The sequence below is a fragment of the Equus przewalskii genome, chromosome 6, assembly GCF_037783145.1.
Source record: "Equus przewalskii isolate Varuska chromosome 6, EquPr2, whole genome shotgun sequence".
NCBI classification, from domain to species: Eukaryota; Metazoa; Chordata; class Mammalia; order Perissodactyla; family Equidae; genus Equus; species Equus przewalskii.
Window position 1 is genome coordinate 26,640,788 of NC_091836.1, and position 23,006 is coordinate 26,663,793.

General features: G+C 41.4%; 1 protein-coding gene across 2 annotated transcripts in view; it reads left to right on the top strand.

Annotated features, from left to right (window-relative positions):
* CD3E (CD3 epsilon subunit of T-cell receptor complex) overlaps positions 1-23,006 on the top strand; it is a 58,299-nt gene that overhangs the window by 15,156 nt on the left and 20,137 nt on the right. The window contains exons 1-2 of one of the 2 annotated variants that reach the window (XM_070624936.1): positions 14,345-14,370; positions 14,457-14,546. The gene's annotated coding sequence lies outside the window, so the exon portion shown is untranslated. Of the gene's footprint in view, positions 1-14,344; positions 14,371-14,456; positions 14,547-23,006 lie in introns of those variants that run through there. The other variant, XM_070624935.1, reaches the window with a different exon arrangement.

Sequence of the window (23,006 nt, forward strand, 5' to 3'; positions counted from 1 at the left end):
ATCTCCCGGGAGGATAAAGTCCTTGGTGGCTGCATTTGTTTTCTCCCTGTTCACTCTCTGTACCACATCTAAGTCATGGGGAGAATTTACATTTCTATTGTGTTTATTGAGGAACACAGTAACTCTTGGTTCCTGTGACCCATTTTCAAGGAAAATTAATTAGGTCAAGGAAATTAATTCATTTCATGAGAAAAGAAATAACACTTCTTTTTTTCCTGGTATATACTAGGAGGCATGAGGCATAGGAGATGGAGTCTGCCCTGCGTAGATCCAAATCCAAGTTCGACCACTTACCAGCTGTGTGACCTTGGGCACTTATTTAATTCTCTGTGCCTCAATTATCTCACTTGTGAAATGAGGATAATAATATCTGCCCCATAGGCCTGGTATAAGAATCAGGTGACATACTGTATCTAAATGAAGCTTCATGCCCATAGAAAACACTCAGTAAATTTAGTTGTTTGTGATTACACTTAGTTAAGACATTGAAAACTGTCCCATTCACCACTTTGGGAAAAGGTCCGGCAGTTTCTTGGAAAGCTAAGTTTCATATAAAGCTAACCACCTTAGCAATTCCACTCCTAGGTATTTAGCCAAGAGAAATTGTTATATATCCACAAAAAGACTTGTATGAGGATATTTATAAAAGCTTTATTCATAATAGCCTCAAACTAGAAACAGTGCAGAGGTCCATCAACAGAAAAATGGAGACTCTAGAATACTCATACAATGGGATACTATTCAGCAATGAAAAGGAACAAACTATGATGCATTCAACCACATAGATGAATCTCAAAAATATTATGTTCAACAAAATTAGCCAAACATAAAGTAGTACATACTCTTTGATTCCACTTACGAGTTCTAGAACAGGCAAAACTAATCTTTGGTGGAAAAAATCATAAGAGTGCTTGCCTTTGGGGGATTGGGGACAGAGATTGACTAGAGACGCATGAGGGAACTTTCTAGAGTGATGCGTATGTTCTGCATCTTGATAGGGGTTTGGATTACACAGGCTTATTTATGCATTTCCCAAAACTCTCTGAATAGTGTACACATAAGTTTTGTGTGTTTGGTTGTATGCAAATTTTATTTCAATATTTTTTTAAAGGGGTTATAAACAAATATTGAACTTTCATTAGTGATGAAGTACATAGGGGGTTGTGTCCTGATGTTTGCAATTTAGTTTTAAAATGCATCAAAAAAGTAAGCTGCGGGGGCCAGCCCTGTGGCCAAGTGGTTAAGTTCCCACGCTCCGCTTCAGCAGCCCACAGTTTCACCGGTTCGGATCCTGGGTGCGGGCCTAGCACCGCTCATCAGGCCGTGCTGAGGCAGCATCCCACATAGCAGAGCTAGAAGGACCTATAACTAGAATATACAACTATGTAGCGGGAGGGCTTTGCGGAGAAGAAAGTTTTTAAAAAACAGGATGCATTGATAGGTGAGTAGATAAAGGGATGGACGGAGGAATGGATAGATATATGATAAAGCACGTATAGTAAAATGTTAATTGAAGAGTGTAGGTGTGGTATACAGGTATTCACTGTCAACTTCTTCCAACTTTTCTCATGTTTGAAAATTTTCATAATAAAATGTTGGCAAAAATCTGCTCCCTCATTCACCAAGTTTCCTTAGCATTAAGTAAACGACAACACCAAATTTAGTAATAAAGTGTTTGAGATTCATTATTTTACATCATTCTAGTTTAGACATCATTCCTTAGAATACTGATAGTTTTTAACAAATGAAAATTACCATTAGCAAAAACATATTACCGTTTATCAAGTGTCTACTCTGTACCCAGCACTGTGGTAGACATGTTACATATATTATTTCTGATCTTTATAATTGCAAGATAAACAGATGTCTCCATTTTGTAGATGAAGAAATTAAGGCTCAAAGAGATTTGTTCATTCTAATACCCATTGAATCCTATTGTAGGTGGAGAGAAAAAGGGAAAAAAGAGAATGAATGACCAGAGATGAGGCTGCAAATCTAATCAGAGGCCAGACCCTAAAGGCTCTTGATAAGAGTTAAGGAGTTTGGACTTTATCTTGAAGGCAATGGGAAGACATTGAAAACTTTTAAGCAGAAAGTGATGTGATCAGATTTGTGTATTAAAAAGATGACTTGGGGGCCAGCCCCCATGGCCTAGTGGTTAGGTTCCGCATGCTCCACTTTGGCAGCCCAGGTTTGTGGGTTCAGATCCTGGCTGCAGACCTACACCACTCATCAGCCATGCTGTGGTGGCAAACCACATATAAAATAGAGGAAGATTGGCACAGATGCTAGCTCAGGGCTAATCTTCCTCGAGCAAAAAGAGGAAGATTGGCAACAGATGTTAGCTCAGGGTGAATCTTCCTCAGGAAAAAAAAAAATCACTCAACTACAATATGGAGAAAAACAATGGAGAGGAAAAAGTCTGCTTCTGAGAACAGTAATCCAAGTAGATGATTTGACCTGAACTGAAACAATGGCAGAAGGAATGGAGGGTAGTTAAGGATTTGAAAGATATTAAGGAGATGGAACGGATGGAGATTGGTACACAATTGGAAGTGGAAGTGAGAGAGAATAAGTACTGGGGAATCGTTCTCAAATTTTTAGCATAGGTACCTTGGTGGAAGTGGCTGCCTTTCTCTGAATAGAGAAGATGGAGCTATTGAGTTTGATGTTCCTGTGGGACAGCCAAGCAGAGATGTGCAGTACCTAATGGGACCGACAGATTTGTCCTCCAAAGAGAGCTCTGGGCTAGAGATGCCGGTTTGCGGTCTTTAACCCATCTAGAAGGAATTGGGGGAATGAGAATAAAAGAGATGTGCCAGGACCACTGCGGAGTGAGAAAGGACAAGGTCCTAACACAGAATCTAAAGGCTGAATGACACCCAAGCAACAAGGAGGAGAGCAGTTCTCTGAAGAGACTGAATAAGTGTGTCCAGAAGAAAGGGAGGGAAAGAGGAAAATAACAGGAGAGAGTGGTGTCACAGAAGCTAAAGGAAGAGGGCTGTTTCCAAAAAGCAAACTTACAAACTCCAAACGCTGCTGAGAGTCGGGTAAAACAAGGACTGAAAGTACCCACTGGATCCCCAATTGGTGAAAGCAGCTTCACCAGAAAAGTCATGAAGGTAGAAGCCATTTTGCAGTAGACTGAGGGGAAAATAGAAGGTGAGGAGGTCGCTTAGAAAGAACAGAGCCTATGAAGGGGAGCAGAAAAGGTGGCAGCTGGAAGAGAACATGGGTAGGAAGAAGTTTTTTAGCTTTTGGCTCATTTGTGGTTTTAAGAAGGGAAAGTTTTCACATGTTAAAATGCTTGTAGGAAGGCGCCGGTAAACAGGGGGAAGTGTACCTCTCTCACTGTTAATGAGAAGTTAAGAATGTTCTGTTTGCTCCAGACAGTCCTGGTTTATAACTGCTGTCCCGCTGTAATGATTAATAGTACCCCTTTCACTCTCCAGTGTTAGAGTTTGGAAGATAATTTACATGGCCAGCCTCGATAAGGGGGAACCCCAGGCTTGACACAGACATGGCTAACTTTGAAAGGAAAAGCGTTGGGACCAAAAATTGAAGGAGTTTGCACCTCTGTGTGTGAGTGTGTGTGTGTGTGTTTCTCTATGTGTTTATAAAATTTTTTCCCCTCCTGAAGAAGCTTTCAACTAATGGTTTCTCCTTTATTTATATACTAGGGAAGAAACGTCACTGTCCTAGAGTCAGGCAAGGAGATGGAGGAGCTGAGGTCTGAGAGCGAGGAGATCTGACAGAGTTGGTGACATGAATGAGAGAGGAAATTGGCCAGTCTGAGCCCTAGAGACCAAGTAGCATATCCAAGGTTGCCTACTTAGTGACATGGTCGGAATTCAAAACCAGGCCTGCCTGACTCTCAAGTGAACTCCAGAGCCAACTGGAACTCTTTCTACATCACCAGTCTCCCTCCCTCACTAGAATTTCTCAAACATGTCTGCAGTCAACCTTCGGCTGTGTGTACAGGCCGCTCTTTGACCCGCGGAGCCCTCCCTCCCTCCCCAGCACTACTACCTCCAGCATTCTGGAAGACTTTTGAAGCAAAAGGAAATGAAAGAAATATCAGGCCTCCTCTTCTCAGCATCTCTCCCAGAAGAAAAGATTTGATGGGAAAATACTTGGAAATTTTGTCTAAAATGAAGTTTGGATTATGCGAAAATCTCATCATTTTGTTCCTTCTGTGTCCTATTGCTTGTTTGTCTTTATTTAAAAATAGTTTTGTGCAACTACCTAGTGTCAGACACTGTCCTCAGGAATTCAAGGGTAAAGAAAAAAAAAGATAAGATCTTAGCCCTCAAGGAAGGATCAGGTTAAAAAGAAAAGTAGTCACAATACAGGGTGCTATGCAATCATAAACCAAAAGCCAAGTATAGGTGACAGCACAAGAACAAGGAGAAACTGCCTAGGAACACTAGGGAGGCCTCCTCCGAAAAGGTTAAACGTACATGGCATCCTGACAAATGAAGACCAGTTGACCAATGAGCAGGGCCCACTGGGCCAAGGCCTGGAGTTAGGGGTGAAACAGCGCGGCCTGTGTAGGAACTCCAAGTAGGATGCTGGAGCGTGGTAATAGTAATAACGACCATTTGTTACACAACTTACTTTTAATATCTTTACATCTTGCAGTATCTTTTGTCTCCATTGTATTACAAGTCTTCAGTTAAATTCTAATAATGTAAGGGGAATTCTAATAAGTAATGGAAGTTTTAAATAAGAGTAAAAGAGAAGGGCAATAGGGACTTGTCAGTAATGCTAAAGAGGCTTTGCTTTTTTCTAAAGGTAATAGACATTATGAAGGGGTTTTACACACATTTAAGGATTTAAGCATAGGTAAGCAAAAGTGGTTGCAGCAAGCACACGCTGAATTATAACAGTAAGAGGGGTGGAGGGTAATCTGTTGGTTAATTAAAAGATGAACCCTCCACATGAGCTACACTGTGCCAGGAAGAGTGGAAAAAAGCTTCACCTTTTCCAACACTTTCAAACATTTTGCTCCATAAACATCACTGAGACAGTGCACTTAACTTTGAAAACAGACCTGAGCTTCTTGGAGGAAAGCTGAACTTGCAATTAGCCTGCGTACAGAATACCAGCAAGTGGAGGCTTTGTAAAGAAGCTTGCAGCAAGACCTGACTTGAAATCCAAATCAGCAATCTGGTTTTCCCCTGGCCTCAGCCTCAGCAACTTTCTGTCCAGGGTCCCTGATAAATTGTAACTCCACCTCTCTTTCTTTACTCTTTTTGTTGCAATCATCTCAACGAGAGAAAGGAGTTGCAGATACATTAGGTTTGAGATAACATCACCAGCAGGAGAAGTATGGAATCGGTAACTGAAGCAAGAGGCAGGAAAGGTCTGTTCCAAGGGATAAAGGTGGACAGGAAGAGAACACAGAATCAGGGTCAAACTCAGGACTGCAAGAAATCTTGGAGACCTGTTACACTAACATGCCCTAAATTGGCATTCAGACAAACAACAATCCTCACGGTGTAAGTAGGTGTTGAAAGAAAAGAAGGGAAATACTAGGTTAGACAAACAGATTTTAATTTTGTGTTGTTTTAGACACAGTACTTCTCAGGGCTTTTAATATGTTAACATGGAACAAGTTTTGGTTTTGTTTTTTTACACATCACCTATTAGTTTTTCTAGAACTTTCTGTTCACTGAAAAAAACTGGGACAGTATTTCTCAAAGTGTGGTCTGCAGACTACCCAGAATCTGTCACTGGTCCTCAAGGAGGTAAACACAAAACCCAAGACTAAGTGTTTAAAGCTGTTATAAGTAACTTGATGTTGCTACAACATCCAAGGCCATGATCAGAGGACTCACTGTATGGGGTAAAAACAGCTTGGGTGTTGCAAATTGCAATGGCAAGAGGCATATGGTGTGAGCCTCATACTAGTCACATGCAGTGGAACCACGTGTTGATCATACACAGAGTTTGCTGAGCACTGGTTCAGGAAACACTGAGGGCCCAATCTCTATTGTACACATGGGGATATTGACACCTGGAGAGGTAAAGTGACTTGTTCAAGGTCATGAAGGTCAGTAGCAAAGGGCTGACCCTAAGGGTTGCCAATTGGGGGGCCAGATGCAAGAAGAGCCAGTTAAGGAACAAGAAAAATAGAAAATAGAAGAAGAATGTGGCTGAAAATGGTTTCACGATGGTGACCCTGATTTTAGATGACATCCTGCCAGCAGATCTCCATGCAGCCCCTCCCAGGATCCCTACAAAAACGTAAAGTGAAAACTAAGGCAAATAGACAAAGCTAATGCCAAAATCTGGTAAGGGTCTTGATGATGAACTGGATTGAGGAAATTCAATCTTGAAAAAGTAAATACCTGAAAAAAGTAAGAAAACAGTTTGTAGCTCCTCCCTCTGTCTAGCATTGACCTATACCCAGGAGCAGGCAGGTACCAAGCTGGCCAAGTGCAAGACAATAAGAGGTGAGTGGGGGCTGTGGCAAATGAGAGAACATGTCCCCATCCTGAGACACATCTGCTCCTCAGGTCCAGCCAGTTGTTGGCTTGAGAAAGGTAGGCCTAGGGGCCGGCCCAGTGGCACAGCGGTTAAGTGCGCACGTTCCACTTCGGTGGACTGGGGTTTGCCGGTTCGGATCCCGGGTGGGTACAGACGTGGCATTGCTTGGCAAGCCATGCTGTGGTAGGCATCCCACATGTAAAGTAGAGGAAGATGGGCATGGATGTTAGCTCAGGGCCAGTCTTCCTCAGCAAAAAGAGGAGGACTGGCAGCAGTTAGCTCAGGGCTAGTCTTCCTCAAAAAAAAAAAAGAGAGAAAAAGAGAAAGGTAGGCCTAGTGTTGTTGCATCTTTTTTTTTTAATCTTAACATATAATTTTTTATTTTTAGTTAAACTTTTTATTTTGAGATACTTGTAGGTTCACGTGCAGCTGTGATAAACAATGCAGAGAGATTCCCTGTACCCCTTCACTCAGTTTCTCCCAATGGTAACATCTTGCAAGACTCTAATGCAATAGCACAACCAGGGTACTGAAATTAATTCAGTCAAAATACAGAACATTTCTCTCACCACAAGGATCCTGTCACATTTTTTTATTGAGATATAATTGACATATAACGTTATATTAGTTTCAGGTGTACGACATAATGATTGAATATGTATGTATATTGCAAAATGATCACCATAAGTCTAGTAAACACCTGTCACCATACATAGTTACAAAATTTTTTATTCCCTCGTGTTAGGAACCTTTTTTAAAATTGAGTTTATAATAGTTTACATCATTGTGAGATGTCAGTTGTACATATTTCTTGTCTGTCACCACATGAGTGCTCCTCTTCACCCCCTGTGCGCATCCCCCAACCCCCTTCCCCTGGTAACCACTGAACTTTCTTTGTCCATGTGTTTGTTTATAATCCACATATGAGTGAAATCATCTGGTGTTTGTCTTTCTCAGTCTGGCTTATTTCACTTAGCATAATTCCCTCCAGGTCCATCCATGTTGTTGCAAATAGGATGATTTTGTCTTTTTTTATGGCTGAGTAGTATTCCGTTGTATATATATATACCACATCTTCTTTTTCCAATCATCAGTCAATGGGCACTTGGATTGCTTCCATGCCTTAGCTATTGTGAATAGTGCTGCAATGAACATAGGGGTGCATACGTTACTTTGGATTGCTGATTTCAAGTTGTTTGGTTAGATACCCAGTAGTGGGATAGCTGGGTCATATGGTAGTTCTATTTTTAGTTTTTTGAGTTTAGTTTATTTTTAATTTTACTATTTTCCATAGTGGCTGCAGCAGTTTGCATTCCCACCAGCAGTGTATGAGGGTTCCCTTTTCTCCACACCCTCTCCAACATTTGTTATTTTCAGTCTTAGTGATTACAACCATTTTAACAGGTGTAAGGTGGTATCTTAGTGTAGCTTTGATTTACATTTCCCTGATGATTAGTGATGTTGAGCATCTTTTCATGTGTTTATTAGCCATCTGTATATCTTCTTTAGAAAAATGTCTGTTCATTTCCTCTGCCCATTTTTTGATCAGGCTGTTTGTTTTTCTCTTGTTCAGTTGTGTGAGTTCCTTATATATTATGGCGATTGACCTTTACTGGATATATGATTTGCAAAAATTTTTTCCCAATTGGTGGGTTGTCTTTTTGTTTTGATCCTAGTTTCTTTTGCCTTGCAGAAGCTCTTTAGTCTGATGAAGTACCGCTTGTTTAGTTTTTCTTTTGTTTCCCTTGTCTGAGAAGACATGGTGTTCGAAAAGATCCTTTTAAGTTCAGTGTCAAAGAGTGTACTACCTATATTATCTTCCAGGATTTTTATGGTTTCAGGACTTATCTTCAAGTCTTTGATCCATTTTGAGTTTATTTTCGTGTATGGTGTGAAATGATGGTCTGCTTTCATTCTTTTACATGTGGCTGATCAATTTTCCCAACACCGCTTATGGAAGAGGCTATCTTTTCTCCATTGTATGTTCTTGGCACCAAGAACTGTTAAGATCTACTCTCTCAGCAGCTTTCAAATATGCAGCACAGTATTGTTAACTATAGTCACCATGCTATACATTACATCCCGTGCCTTATTTATTTTATAACTGGAAATTTGTATCTCTTGACTCCCTTCACCCATTTCTCCTACTCCCCACCCCTGCCTCTGGCAACCACCAGTCTGTTCTCTGTATCTATGAGTTGGGGTTTTTTTTCAGATTCTACATATAAGTGAGATCACATGGCATTTGTCTTTCTCTGCTGTCACATCTTTTTTAAAAGAAAGAGAAACTCTGGATTTTTGGTGAAATAACCCACTCTATAAATATTGACAATGAATTTATATGTTTTTAAAACCCTATGAATATTCTCTACGTGATTTCATTTATACTGAGTTCAACAACTGGCAAAACTCATCTTTGGTGGTAAAAGGTAGGATACTGGTTATTCTAGAGTGAGGATGGTGACCAAGGGGGGCACAATGGTGGCTTCTAGAGTTCTTGAACTGCTATTTCTCTATCTTGGCGCTTGTTACATGGATACGTTCACTTTGTGAAAATTCATCAGGCTGCACACTTCTTTGTCCACTTTTCTGTAGGTATGTGAATAAAAACTTGACTGAAAAAAAGATGGAGTCTCTACACAGACGACCTTACCTTTTAATGAAGGTACACGTGAGCAAAGAGAACTCCGAAACACAGGACAGATGTGACATTCTTATAAAATATTTGCAATGGTTCATTGAAACAGATATGGTGATTAAAAGTTTCTCAGCTTTGAGGAAAGAGGTGCCCTGCCTCATGGATCAAACACAGCACTTACCACACAGTTGGTGTTCAGTAAACCGATCTTGGGGTAGCAAGAGTGGGTACTTTTAGGGTAATGGTGGAAGCATAAGTTTCAATTAAGAATTCTTTCTCCTTGACAAAACTAGTCAGGTTGTTCTTTTACCAAAAAGCCACTCTCATTTTGAGTTTTTTCCCTAATCTAGTTTGTTCGTTTAGTATTTTTATATGAGTGACTTGTAGTAATTTGTAACAGCCAAACAGAATTTAACAATAGTACTAGTAATAAGAAACTCTAAACTAACCAAGCTTTTTACACTTATGTTTTTTATTCTCTATTTTATCTTGAGAAGCAAAAACTCTATGAAAGAAAATGTCATTTAGCAACAGAATCACTGAAAAAGAGATCTGACATGCTAAATTCATTCCTATTTTCATCTCTAAACCTTTTTTCATACTGTTTTTTCTCTATAACATTCCTCTTCACTGCTCTCCACCTATCCATAGCCCCTCTCTTCTCTTAAAGTAAGGTGCAGGGGACCATATAATTTATCATCTAAACTGGGACACTTTGAGAGTGAAAGTGGCATCATTGACATTTGCACTGGAAAAACAGGTATAAACCAGGACTGTCTCAGGGCTGCTGGATGTAGGGTCACTTTATTCTAAACTCTTGGGTCCTCAGTTTCTGCATTTATAAAATGAAGGGATTGGACCAGCTGACTTCTAGGGACCCTTCTGACCCTTTACACTCTGAGTCTACTGCTCAGATTAAAAATGCTTCATCCTAGGGGCCGGCCAGTGGCATAGTCGTCAAGTTTGTGTGCTCCACTTTGGCAGCCCGGAGTTTGCAGGTTCGAATCCCAGGCACAGACCTACAGACTGTTCATCAAACTATACTGTGGAGGCATCCCACATACAAAAAATAGAGGAAGATTGGCACAGATATTAGCTCAGTGACAATCTTCCTCACAAAAAAAAAAAAAAAAAGGCTTCATTCTTAGAACTCAGTCAGAAACCCTCCAGATGCCACAGGCCTCAGGACCACTTTTTCTCATCGTAGATCTGGTGAATGCTGAGAAGCAAATGTGCTGAGCTAGCTAAGGCATTTCAGCTTCTCTGCCGTCCTGTCCATTTCCCACTGAGGCCTGACGCCTTCAGGGGAACAAGCAGGTTGGACCTGTCGGCTCAGAAGCATTTCTGGGTGGAAAGAGCAGCCAGCCGCTTGTCCAGGCAAACAGGATGTGAGTCTTCTCAGGTGACTCAGAGTGAGAGAGGGAAAGCACTCCTGCCCAGCCCAGTGGGGGGTCCACCCCCAGCTTCAGAAAGGGGAAGACTCAGGGGAAAGCCAGCAACACTGCTGTTGTCTTCCAGTCTGTTCTAGGGTCGTACGCCCTCTGAGCGTCAGTGTCTGCTGAGCTGCGCCAGCAATAACCAGAGGAAATGTCTTTCTTTAAAAGAGCGAGCAAAAATTATCATTTAAAGCTGTCGCCTTGAGTATAAGCTTTCATTCTAATGATGCTGACGTCATTCTGAACATTTCTAGAAGGACTCCTTCGGAATTGCCTTAGAAGTTTGAACCACAGTTTGTTTTGATGGCAAATCTTCGTGCTTTTGAGAGTGAGTTTGGTTTTTGGACACATTTAAAAGTCAAGTCGATCAAATCCAAAGAAAGTGGGAAAGTGAGTGACCAACCTGGGCTCTGATTATAAAATCACAAGAATGACGATCTTGTGAAGTGTGTGAACGGTGCCTGAGGGGCTTTTGAAAGACAAAAAACTAAAACACTATTTTTTGTGCATAACTCATGTAAGGTCATGATCCCTCGAGAGTTTACCATGCCTCTCTCATATAGTTATCGAGTTGGATGTGTCCCTTAAGTGGCTCTTCTCTCTTCATGGATGGAGGCCTCTCCTTATCTGGCCCTCACTGCTCTCCCGCGGCTCTTCGCCATTTTCCAGGCTCCTTGAAGCTCATTTTTAGCCGTGGCAAATAATCCCATGCTTGTCCTTACCCCCACATATGTATCTGTCCGTACTATTCTGTCTACTTTGTCCACCCGCTGAATTCTTACCTGCCTTTCAGGGTTAGGCTTCCCTGACTGCCGGAGCCAGAGTTAACAGTTCTCTTACACTTTGTGACACCTTTATAATGGCCCTTGCTGCGCTATGCCATTATTACTTGTTTACATGCCTGTCTCCACTCTAGACTGAGTCCCTTGAGGGCAGGATTCAGGTCTTATGCATCTCTGTGTCCTCAGCACCTGAAACAGCTGGGCACAGAGGAGACACTCAGGGCGCATTTGCCGCCTGGGAGAATGTGCGCTTACTGACTAGTCCCCTGTGCGCCCCGTCCCTCCGTGAAGCTAAGCAGTGTGAGGCTCCCTCTGGTGGAACCCAAAGGAGCTCCAAGAGTGGAGGCCAAAAACGCAGTCCCAGCTTGAACTTCGCTTATTTTTGTGTCTAAGTGAAGATTATCTCCATGATTGAAAATCTACACTGAACAAGGGCTTCCCACCTTCCACAGTCTCCAGCCAATGGGCCATCAGGAAAGGAGGGGAGCAGATAGAATCTGCGACATACACAATAGGTTCTATCTGAATGTGTATAATGTAACACATTGAATAATAATTGCCAGAATGTGCCTCCTACTTTCATTCATTCATTATAGGTCTCAATTATTGAGTGAATGATCAAGAATGATCCTGAAACCTAGGGGTCTGAAACCTAGAATTTGGAATGTACCCACTCACTCAATTAATAAATGATTTAATTAAATAACAAAACTGAGGCTAAACACTTATAAAGCACCTGTTACATGTTAATGGCTGATTAGAACAGATTGCTGAGCCCCGCCTGCAGAGTTTCTGATTCTGGTACCAGACGAGTCCTGAAAATGTGCATTTCTAACAAGATGTCAGGTAATGTTCAACACAGCACTGAAAAAATATTAGAAGATGCCATATCTGGCTTCAAAGAACCCATAGTCAGTGGGTGCTAGAACCTTTGGAAATCTCTTTGCCAAGCATTTGAATACATTGTATCATTTGATTCTCTACTCTATGTTACAGATGAAGAAAATGAAGATGACAGATATGAAGTCATGTACCCAGCTAGCAGCTCACTCCTGCCACAAAATAAATGGTAGAACTAGGGCTCAGTCTGGGAATTCTGCAAAATTCTTCCCACAGGTTCACACAAAGCCCAAGAAAGTCAAAGGAAATTTTTTTTCTTCAGCTTTTTACTGTGGAAAATTTCAAACATATACAAAAGTAGACAACAGTATAATGAACCCTAGGTAGCCATCACTCAGCCCCATTATCATCAACCCGTGGTCAACATTTTTCCATTTAGAACTTCACCTACTCATCCAATATTATTTTGAACAAATTGAAGACATCATATCATTTCAGCCATAAATATAACTTTAATACCGTTATCCCACCTAAAAAGAAGTAACATTTCCTAAATATCAAATAGCCAGTGTTGAAATTTCCAGTTATCTCATAAGTGATATAGAATGTTTTTACAGTTTATTTATTTGAATTAGGGTCCAAATAAGGACGAAATATATGAAGCAAAATTTGCAATTGGCCCATATGTTCCCTAAGTGTCTTTCATCTCTAGGTTCCCCTTCATCTCTTTTTTTATTTTCTTGCAATTTAAATTTAAAGAAACCAGGTCATTTGTCTGATAGAGTTCTCCATAGTATGGATTTTTTGCCTGTATCACCATGATGTTGTGCACTACGTTCCTCTGTATTTCCTATAAGTTGGTATTGGCATTACAGCAGTGGTTCTCAATCTTTAGTGGGCATTAGAAACATCTGAATGGCTCGTTAAGACAGATTGCTGAGCCCCACCTTCAGAGTTTCTGATTCTGGTAGAGGCCAGTCCTGAAAACTTGCATTTCTAACAAGTGGACAGGCGATGCTGCCCACACCCGAGAATCAGTGATGTGGACTGCACTGAGGCTCAGTCAGATTCAGAGCTGGCTTTTTGTAAGCACGACTACCTCACAGCTGGTATTGTGTTCTTAAGAGATATATAGTGTGTGGTTGTCTTTTTTTTGTGATGTTAACAATCTTTGATGCTCAGTGCCTGGATCCATTCATTCACTGGGTATTGCAAAATGGTGACGGTCTAACTCTATCATTCCTACTTCGTTTACTAGCTAGTCTACTTCCAGGAAGAGAAACTCCTTCATCTACTAAACGATTACCCAGTGGGATAGTTCACATAGGAAAGACTAGTTTTTAGCACAGTGAGTTGGTTCACTAGCATTGTCCAATGGCTACCAACTAGACATTTATTTTTGTTTGTGTTTGTTTTGTAGTATTGTTGTTACCACATGAAATTGGGATTCTCTTGCCCAAATTACAGCATCGGCTTTTGGGAAAAGAAATATAGCTTTATTTTGAGAGACAGATCTGCAAGGAGACATGGGGCATGTGCCCTCAGATCTGTCTCCCCAATCCAGAGCTTGAGGCACAATTTATGAGACGAAGGGCAGAGCAGTCTGAAGTGTGGAGATCGATGATTGGAAGTAAGGAGAAGTGAGGTCATTGATAATCTGCGCAAATGTAGTCAAGCTTCATGCCTCTTCACAGGATGCATGTTCACAAAATAGCAGCGTTACCACCATCTGAGGGTGGAGTTTTTAGCTCCCTGAAGTCAAAAAAGGTCACTTATGGAGTATTTGTGCAGGCCCGCTTGAGGGGTTGGTAGCCTCAACCTGCCTGAACTAGACAAGGGATCTCAGTTCCTAAAAGATAACTCTTAATTACTCTATCGATAAGATGGGGTCAGATGAACTGGTCCTGGAGGGCCCGCCGTTACATTGTGGAAATGAACAAAGGAAACCTAAATCAAAATGGAGTCAGGAAGCCATGAAGGGAGGGCTCTCACTCCCTATCGCCCAACGCAGCTTGCAGACCCCAGCAGGAAGAAAAAAGATTTCCTTCTGACTCAGCAACCACAAGCTGCCCACCACTTGCAGTCGATGAAAAACTGCCACAGCCCTCCCCAACTTCCTCCTGAAAGCTCATAAAAGCTGACCTTCCCTTTGTCTCCTCAGGCTTGCCTGTGATTCGCCACGGTGCGCTTGTCTAGAATTGCAATTCATCTGCTATTCCCGAATAAACTCATTTTGGCTAACTGAAGACTTTGTTTTTCATTTTTAAGGTCAACATTTCATGGAGAGCACGAAGAGACAAACCCCTGAGGAACTAATGACGCCCCCAAAGCCGTGTGTGGTACCCACTTTGTGCTTCCGTAAGTTCTTTTCCTTTCAGTTCAATAGGTCTCCTCTTGGATTCGAGCTCCCTCTTTTTGGTCGAGCTCTCTGACTTTATCCGGGATCTGTGTTTTTTTTAAGGCATCATCCTTTTGGTGAGTATTCGTTTGTTTTTCTGAACTTCTAAATTAAGATTATGGGATCTCAATCCTCTAAACACTCTCAGGATGACCCTCCTTCAGGGACCCCAGCCAGTTTTAGGTTTAAAAACAAAGGTCCCTCCTCATGTGCATTTTTAACCTAACTAGACCTACCTAACCAAAGATAATTTAGAACTGCAATGGCCATTGTGGGGTACCTTCAATCTCCCAAAATTTGTTTTTTAAACTGAATGGGATGCCTATTTCAGTTGGTATCTTGAGTCTTCCACGCGTGTTCAGGACTCTAAAATTGCCTGTCTACAAAATACCATTTCCAAACTGACCCAGGCAAAGAAACAATTGAAAGAAGATACAAAGACCTCAGAGTCCTCTCCACCCCTCCCCCTTCTGTACTAACTTTCTCCTCCTCTGCTGCCCTACCCCGCCCCTCTGTGCTCTCCACTTCCTCAAACAGCCCCCTGGCTGAATTTCTCTTTCTTTTGGAACCTCTCCCTACTCCGTTCTCATCTGAACCCGTTAGAACCTGCCCCTTGAAAACAAACGCTCTGAGGGCCCTAATGCTAAGCCTCTAATTCCCTATGCCCCCTGGACTAAGGCCAAACTACAAGCCACAGTCAAAGATTTTCCTAGAGTTACTGAAGATTCTCCTGGGTTTGCCAAGGAATTTAATATAGTCATTCAGACTCACCAACCAGGTTTCTCAGATTGATCCCACCTAATTCACAGGCTCGTTGGCAAAGGCCAAGCTCAGCACTGGTTGAAAATAGCTAATTGGGATGATCCTGGAAAATCTCTAGAACTGCAAATGAGAGGCCAACCCTGTGCCTTGTTACGTAATCAGGCCCAGGCAATTGCTCAACGACTTCAGCTGACAATGCCCACGGCTTTTCCCCACCCCTGTGATTGCAATAAGATTCAGCCTTGCACTCAGAAACCCAGTGAACCTGCAAATGACTATTACAGTCTACTCCAAATTGTCTTTTTTTTAAAGATTGGCACCTGAGCTAACAACTGTTGCCAATCTTCTTTTTTTTTCCCCCTCCTTCTTCTCCCCAAAGGCCCCCAGTACATAGTTGTGTACTCTAGTTGTGAGTGCCTCTGGTTGTGCTGTGTGGGATGTTGCCTCAGCGTGGCTTGATGAGCGGTGCCATGTCTGCACCCAGGATCCGAACCAGTGAAAGCCGGGGCCGCCGAAGCAGAGCGCGAACTTAACCACTCAGCCACAGGACCGGCCCCCCCAAATTGTTATTAAGGAGAATTCTGGTCTCCCTGTGGATGTCGCATCCACATGGGTAGCCTTCAACTCTATGTTCATTAATGGGCTAAACTGGGACCCTTCTCTTTTGCTTAAGAGAACCAGATAAAATGGGAATCTATGTCCACTCCAGATTTAGTCAATTTGGCAAACCAATTAGCCTGCACCCTAGATGATTCTACTAAGAAAAAGACTATTAAAATCCTTAATCTCCAGCTTCAACAGATGGAGGCTTGTAAGCGAAATCCTCCCAGCCTCTGTCATTATTGTAAGAAGCCAGGACGTTGGAAAAAAGGCTGCTATAAACTAAAATGCTCCAGGAGTCTTCAGTCATCCAAGCAATGTTTCCAGTGTCCTCCCACTTCCCAGTGATGAGACTGAGGAATCACAGGGGCTTTTCCCGATGCTTCCTCTAAGCCAGCTTGGAGAAACAATTCTCCAGATTAAGAATGAATTTCTGTTCATCCCTATTGCTCCTGGAGCTGCCCTCTCAGTGTCCAACCCCACGACTGCTAAACAGCCGGCTGCCTCGGAGAACTGAAACAACTCAAATAGTGGGGGTGTTTAAGAAACCTTCACAAGCCAAAAAAAGGTTGAATCAAAAATGCTAGTGCCCTTTTAACAGGAGTGAATAGGGCATACCTTTATGTCCAGACTGGTGATGACAAAATCAGGGAGCAGGTTGACACACTGTTTAAAGTGCTGCATACTGTGAATCTTAATACCGGAATTCAGGTTTTAATGTTGCTTTTCCAAGTAGCGAATTCTCAGCAGATGAGAGCAGACCGCTATGATGCAGCATTGTAGTGGAAAATGTTGGATCTGGGACTGATGTTGTGTTCCCAAAATACAGTCCAGGAAAACGTGTTCACGCTGCTCCTGGGCACTTTAAATTGCCAAATGGGCCATTTGAGGTTTGGTGAATAGATTTCATACAGCCATCCCCATCTCACGAGTATATATGTCTTGGTAATAGTTTTCATGTTTTCTCATTGGGCTGAAGCTTTTCCATGTAGACAGGCCACTGCCTCCTCCATGGCTAAGATCTTCTTGGAAATGATCATTCCTACCTGGGTAACCCCTCTTGAACTTCACAGTGATTGGAGAACCCACCTTACTGGTCAAGTGCTGCAACAAGTCTGTGCCGTTTGGCCAGTTCGACAACACTGTCACTGTGCTTGTCATCCCCAGTCTTCAGGACTGGCTGAACATATCAATGGCATCATCAAAACCCAATGGCAAAGTTTGTAGAGACCTTTCAAACACCCTGGCCAAAAGCATTGCCATTGGTCTTTCTGAAACTTAGGGCCACTCCCTTTGTAACCCACAAACTCTCACCCTTTGAAATAATTACTGGGCACCCGATGCATCTAGCCCCTGCCTCTTTTGATTCACAGCTGATAAAAGGAGATATATTTCAACATCGTAAAGGCCTAATTGCATCCATTGAGAGTAACCATATATTAGTAGAACAATCTTTCCACAGCGTGCTCCCAGGAGACAAAGACCTTAAGCATCACAGCTTATACCTGGGGATTTTTGCCTATTGGAAAAGACATCTCCAGACTCTGTGCAACCCTATTAGAAAGGCCTCTTACCAGGTACTGTTAACCAACCCTTGTGCCACTAAACTCCAAGGAACAGACTGTCAGATCCGTGTGCCACATCTAAAGAAAGTACCAAATCCTGACTGGCCCTGCGCACCAGCTGGTGACCTAAAAGTAAAGATTTCTAGGCATTGGAGCAGATGACAGCTGAAGGAAACAGCTGTCCCAAGGTGCCAGGACCAGGCCTGTGTATTTTCCCCACTGTTAACTTCTCATTTATTTTCTCCCTCTCTTTCTTGGAAAGACAATGCTTTTATCCATATTTTCCAATCCATTGCCAAAGGAGGAAATCTTTCTGCTTGTTGGATTTGCCACCAGAAACCCCAATTTGTCCATGACAGCAGTGACCCTCTGGTATTATCTTAAGTCTGCTTGCTGTAACAAAATAACTCCTCTCTGTGCAGCCTTCAGGCAGAAAGTCCACAAAACAGGATGATTTCTCCCCAAATATTCCTCAAATAAAAAGAGCCAATCAATAAATCACTATTAATAATCAAACCCTAACAGGAGTCTTATGTGCACCACTTGGTTTTATCATTATGGCAAATGGAACTCTCGATGGGCCTATGAATGCTTGGACAGTTGGTGAATGGGAGGCCAATATTTATTAGGATATTTAACAGTCCCTGTTAATATGCATAATAAATCTGAAGCTTCCCATTGGTCTCTTCCAGTAAACCTTCATAAGCATCTCCAATGGGAACTAGCCAGGGGCATACATGGCTCCATGTTTGCCTCTATAGGGAGAGCCTTTCTCCTTTGGGTTGGAGTAAGTGCCAATCAGCTTAAATCAGAAATCTCTTCCTAACATTAGGAAAGCTAGCCAATTCCACAGCCAAACAATAGCAGCCCAACAGTGATCACTTGACTCATTAGCTAAAGTAGTTTTAGACAATCCCACAGCCCTTGATTACCTACTTGCTGAACAAGGAGGCATTTGAGTAATAGCAAATACTATGGACAATATGTCCTGTAGCACATGGAGAAACACCTCTGGAGAAGTAGGAATTCAATTACACAAGATCAGGGAACAAGCACACTGGTTACAACAAATTTCATCTGACTCTCCATGGTCCTTTGATTTGTTCCGTTGGCTACCTTCATGTCTAGGGTCGTAGTTTAGAACCATCATACAAACTGGACTTGTCATATTACTTTTAATTCTGCTTTGCGTAATTATTTTTAAACTTTGTACCTGTTGCCTGTCAAACCTCTGCCTAAATGATGCACTGAATAGAAGGATGTTAGCTCCACACTTTGAGATGATTGCTGATGCTTTTAACCTTGACAAGATATAATCTTAAGAGAGAAAATGCCTGTTTCCCCCCTTCTACCTTCCTTGTTACTCAAATGTGGCTTCAAATGGTTTCCAGTCACCATGTACCTTCCCTCTGATGTGGATCATAACATCCAGGAAAGTTCCTTCCTGGCGCCAAGGGACAAAACATAATTCCACTAAAATTGGATAACCTGACATTTGATCAGTGATGCTTTCAAGGAAAGATCTTGATCAAAAGCGAAAAACGTGAAAATGAACAAATGAAACCTTAATCAAAATGGAGTGGGGAAGTCATGAAGGGAGGGCTCTCATTCACACACCACTCACTGCAACTTACCCCAGCACGAAGAAACAAGATTTCCTTCTGACTCAACAATAGCAAGCTGCTCACTGCTTGCAGCCAATGAAAAACTGCCACAGCCCTCCCTAATTTTCTGCTAAAACCTAATAAAAGCTGACCCTCTCTTTGTCTCCTTGGACTTGCCTGTGATTCACCATAGTTTGCTTGTCTCAAATTGCAATTCCTCTGCTATACCAGAATAAATTCAGATTGGCTAACTAAAGACCTTGTTATTTCATTTTTAGGGTTGACAATGTCATTATAAACTCACAGCATTAAAGATGTTTGATGCATTTCAAACATTATGGTCATGATCCTTGTTGATTCTCAAATTTTCCCATCTTTGGCCAATGGGAGCCTCTTAAGTTGGCTCCTGAATCCTTGTAAGGGGTGTTTACTGTATTATGTAAGAATATTAGGAATATTCAAGTCTGCTATAGAAAATAAGAGAAGGAAACAAATAAGGAGGATAGATGAAATTAAGTGTAGAAGCAAGTAGATTGTGAGACATGTTAGACCTTGATGAGTAAAGCAGATGTCTGCTGATACAGAAAGGGATGGATAAATTAAGTAGGCACTAAATATTCACAAGGCACATGAAACACCAAACATTTATGAGACAATATTCATAAGATCTTAAATCAGCCCTGCTTTGTGACACCTATTCTGACGCTCTGTGTATTCTGCCTGAGATTTGCAGATAAAACCCATAGCTGCCCATCATGTTAAATGACAAGCTACACCTATAGCCCAGAATTCTTGCCCTTGGGATCTTACTACAGAGTATAGGGGAAAAAAGTTTTCCTCAACCTTCTTAGGGTCCCTGGCTGGGTCTGAAACTTAAACTGACAAAGACAGATTAACATGAGAAAAGCCTACACATTTTGGTTTTTTTTTTTTGAGGAAGATTAGCCCTGAGCTAACTACTGCCACTCCTCCTCTTTTTGCTGAGGAAGACTGGCCCTGAGCTAACATCCATGCCCATCTTCCTCTGCTTTATACATGGGACGCCTACCACAGCATGGCTTTTGCCAAGCACTGCCGTGTCCGCACCCGGGATCCGAACTGGCGAACCCCGGGCTGCCGAGAAGCAGAACGTGCGCACTTAACTGCTGTGCCACCGGGCTGGCCCCAAAGCCTACAAATTTATGTAATATAAGTTTTACGTGACATGGGAGCCGTCATAAGGAAATGTAAACTCAAAGAAACAGACCTGAGTATTCTATGCTAGGTTTGATGAAGAGTGCACAGTTATGGCGGAATGACAGGTTGAATATGAAGTAATTGTAGTAACTTGGGGGAAACTTAGCAAAGACTGTTGGTTCAGGTTCCTTAAGAAGTCCCTTTGTCTTGGGAGATAAGGATGCTCCTTTCCTCCAGGCATGGGAGGGGTACCTCTCACATGCGGATTTTAGGACCTGTCTCTGGGAAGAAGGGAGGGAGAAGAGGTGAGTGACCTTCCTGCTTCTGTCGTTTTTCTCACATTCCTTCTTCTTGAAACACTCAACATACCAAGGTGCCATAGTTGGGGTAGTGTGTCCTGAACCTCATCAAGAGCAAGAGGGTTGGGGTCCAGCCACCATCAATCTGCTGACCCCCTTGCTCACCTACAACTCCAGTCCTTGGAGCAGGCTGATGCAGCAAGAAGAAAGATAGGACTTATGAACATTACATAACACAGGATACACATTGGGTGGGTCTTCTACTGGTTTGCATCCTATCCTAAGGGGGTTAACCTTCCCCAATTCTTTTGTTCCTTACTAAATGTTTTTAATTGATTTAATAAACCAAATGGTTCAAGGATTTTAATTTTGTCTGTGAGCCATTCTATTCTGTGATCTCTGAGATTGCTTGTTATATAGTATATTAGGATGCTATCATAGCATCAAGGTAATTTCTCACATGACGGTCCTTTTGACACACATGACAAGATGTTCCAGGCTCATCTTGTACACTTCTTGCCCTAGACCTGAAATTATCTACAATTATTCAAGGATCCCTGATTACTTTTAGCTGGAAATAGTATCTGAGGCTAAAATCTGGGCATTGGGGTGCTCATTGCTACTGAGTTGGTAAATTATTTTTTGCATTATGTTCTGTTTTATGTTACATAGACTTCTTAGTTCTTGCATTAAAATGAATAATTTAAAGTTAAATATGCAGGCTCAGACTTGAATCTACTCTTTATACAATCAACTCTCAATTAGCCAGGCTTTATAGATAAATGCATAAGTGGGAAAGGAAATAGAGATACCAGATTTTGGGTTAAACATGACAAACTGAACACACACACATTTATCTCCTAAAACCCTACTAAAATAGCATAAACCCATAAAAGACAAGGCAAATATGAAAATAATAGCAGATAGAAAATGGAACAAAAGTTTAGAAGCCAAAAAACAACTGAATGAGTGGTAAATAAATTGACATGCCAGAAAAAGGCAAATTCTTACAGGATATTGAAGAAATAAAATATTCCTCAACTCATGCACTGAGGCCAGCATAACGCTGAGACAAAAATCGGATACTCTATAACGAAGAAATTACAAGCCTATTTCACTAATGAAAATAGAGGCAAAAATCTTAAACAAAATATTAGCAAATTGAAGCCAACTAGGTGAAGGGAGGGAGGGAGGAAAGAAGGAAGGAAACCAAATAGAATTTATCCAGTTATACCACAATGGTTTAATATTAGAAAATCTATAAATGTAATTCACATAAACAGATTAAGAGAAAAACCATATGAACATCTCAATAGAAACAGACAAAGCATTGGATAAAATCCCATGCCTATTCAGGATAAAAACTGTTTGTAAATTGGAACTAGAGGGAATTCCTTAACCTGAGGAGTAACTATTAAAATCCTACAGCAGGGGGCCAGCCCTGTGGCCTAGTGGTTAAATTTGCATGCTCTGCTTCGGTGCCCCAGAGTTTTGCGAGTTCGGATTCTGGGTGTGCACATGGCACTGCTCATCAGGCCATGCTGAGGCAGCGTCCCGCATAGGACAGCCAGAGGTGCTCACAGCTGGAATACACAACTATGGGGCGGGGAGCTTTGGGGACACAAAGAAGAAAAAATTTTTTTTAAAAAAATTGACAACAGTTGTTAGCTCAGGTGCCAATCTTTTTAAAAAAAAAAAAAGAAAAGAAAAGAAAACCCTACAGAAAATATAATCCTAAAGGGGAAAATAGCAGAGTCATTCCCAAATTAGGAATTGAGAAGAATGCCCCATGTCCCCGCTTCTATTTGGTGTTGTATAAGAGGCCGTATCCAGTGCAGTACAAGAAAAATAAATTAGAGGCTTACAGAACAAACAAGAGGAAATAAAGCTGTAATTGTTTGCAGATGACATGATTTTTCACATTACTAAAATGAAAGAATATAAACAAATGATTAGGAATAATAGGAGAATTTAGCAATGAAACTGGATGTAAGATTAATATGCATAACATTAATAAACAGTTCTACACCCCAACAACAATCAACTAAGAACACAGCTTAAAAAAAAAGACACCACCTCCTATAGTATCAAAGTATATACAACAAAAATCTAACAAAAAATATATATAACCTAGATAGAGGAAATTATAAAACATTCTTGAGACATTTTAAAATACTTAAATAAATGGAGAGCTATAGCATTCATGTATTCAAAAACTTAATATCAGAAATATGTCAATTCTCCCCAAATCAATCTACAAATTTATTCCATTTTCTATCAAAATCCCAGCAGGGTTTTTCATGAAACTGTTAAGATGATTCTAAAATTTATATGGAGAAGTAAAAAGTCGAAAATAGCCAGGACACTTCTGAAAAGAAAAAGCAGGGCAGAGACCGTACTCTATCAGATACCAG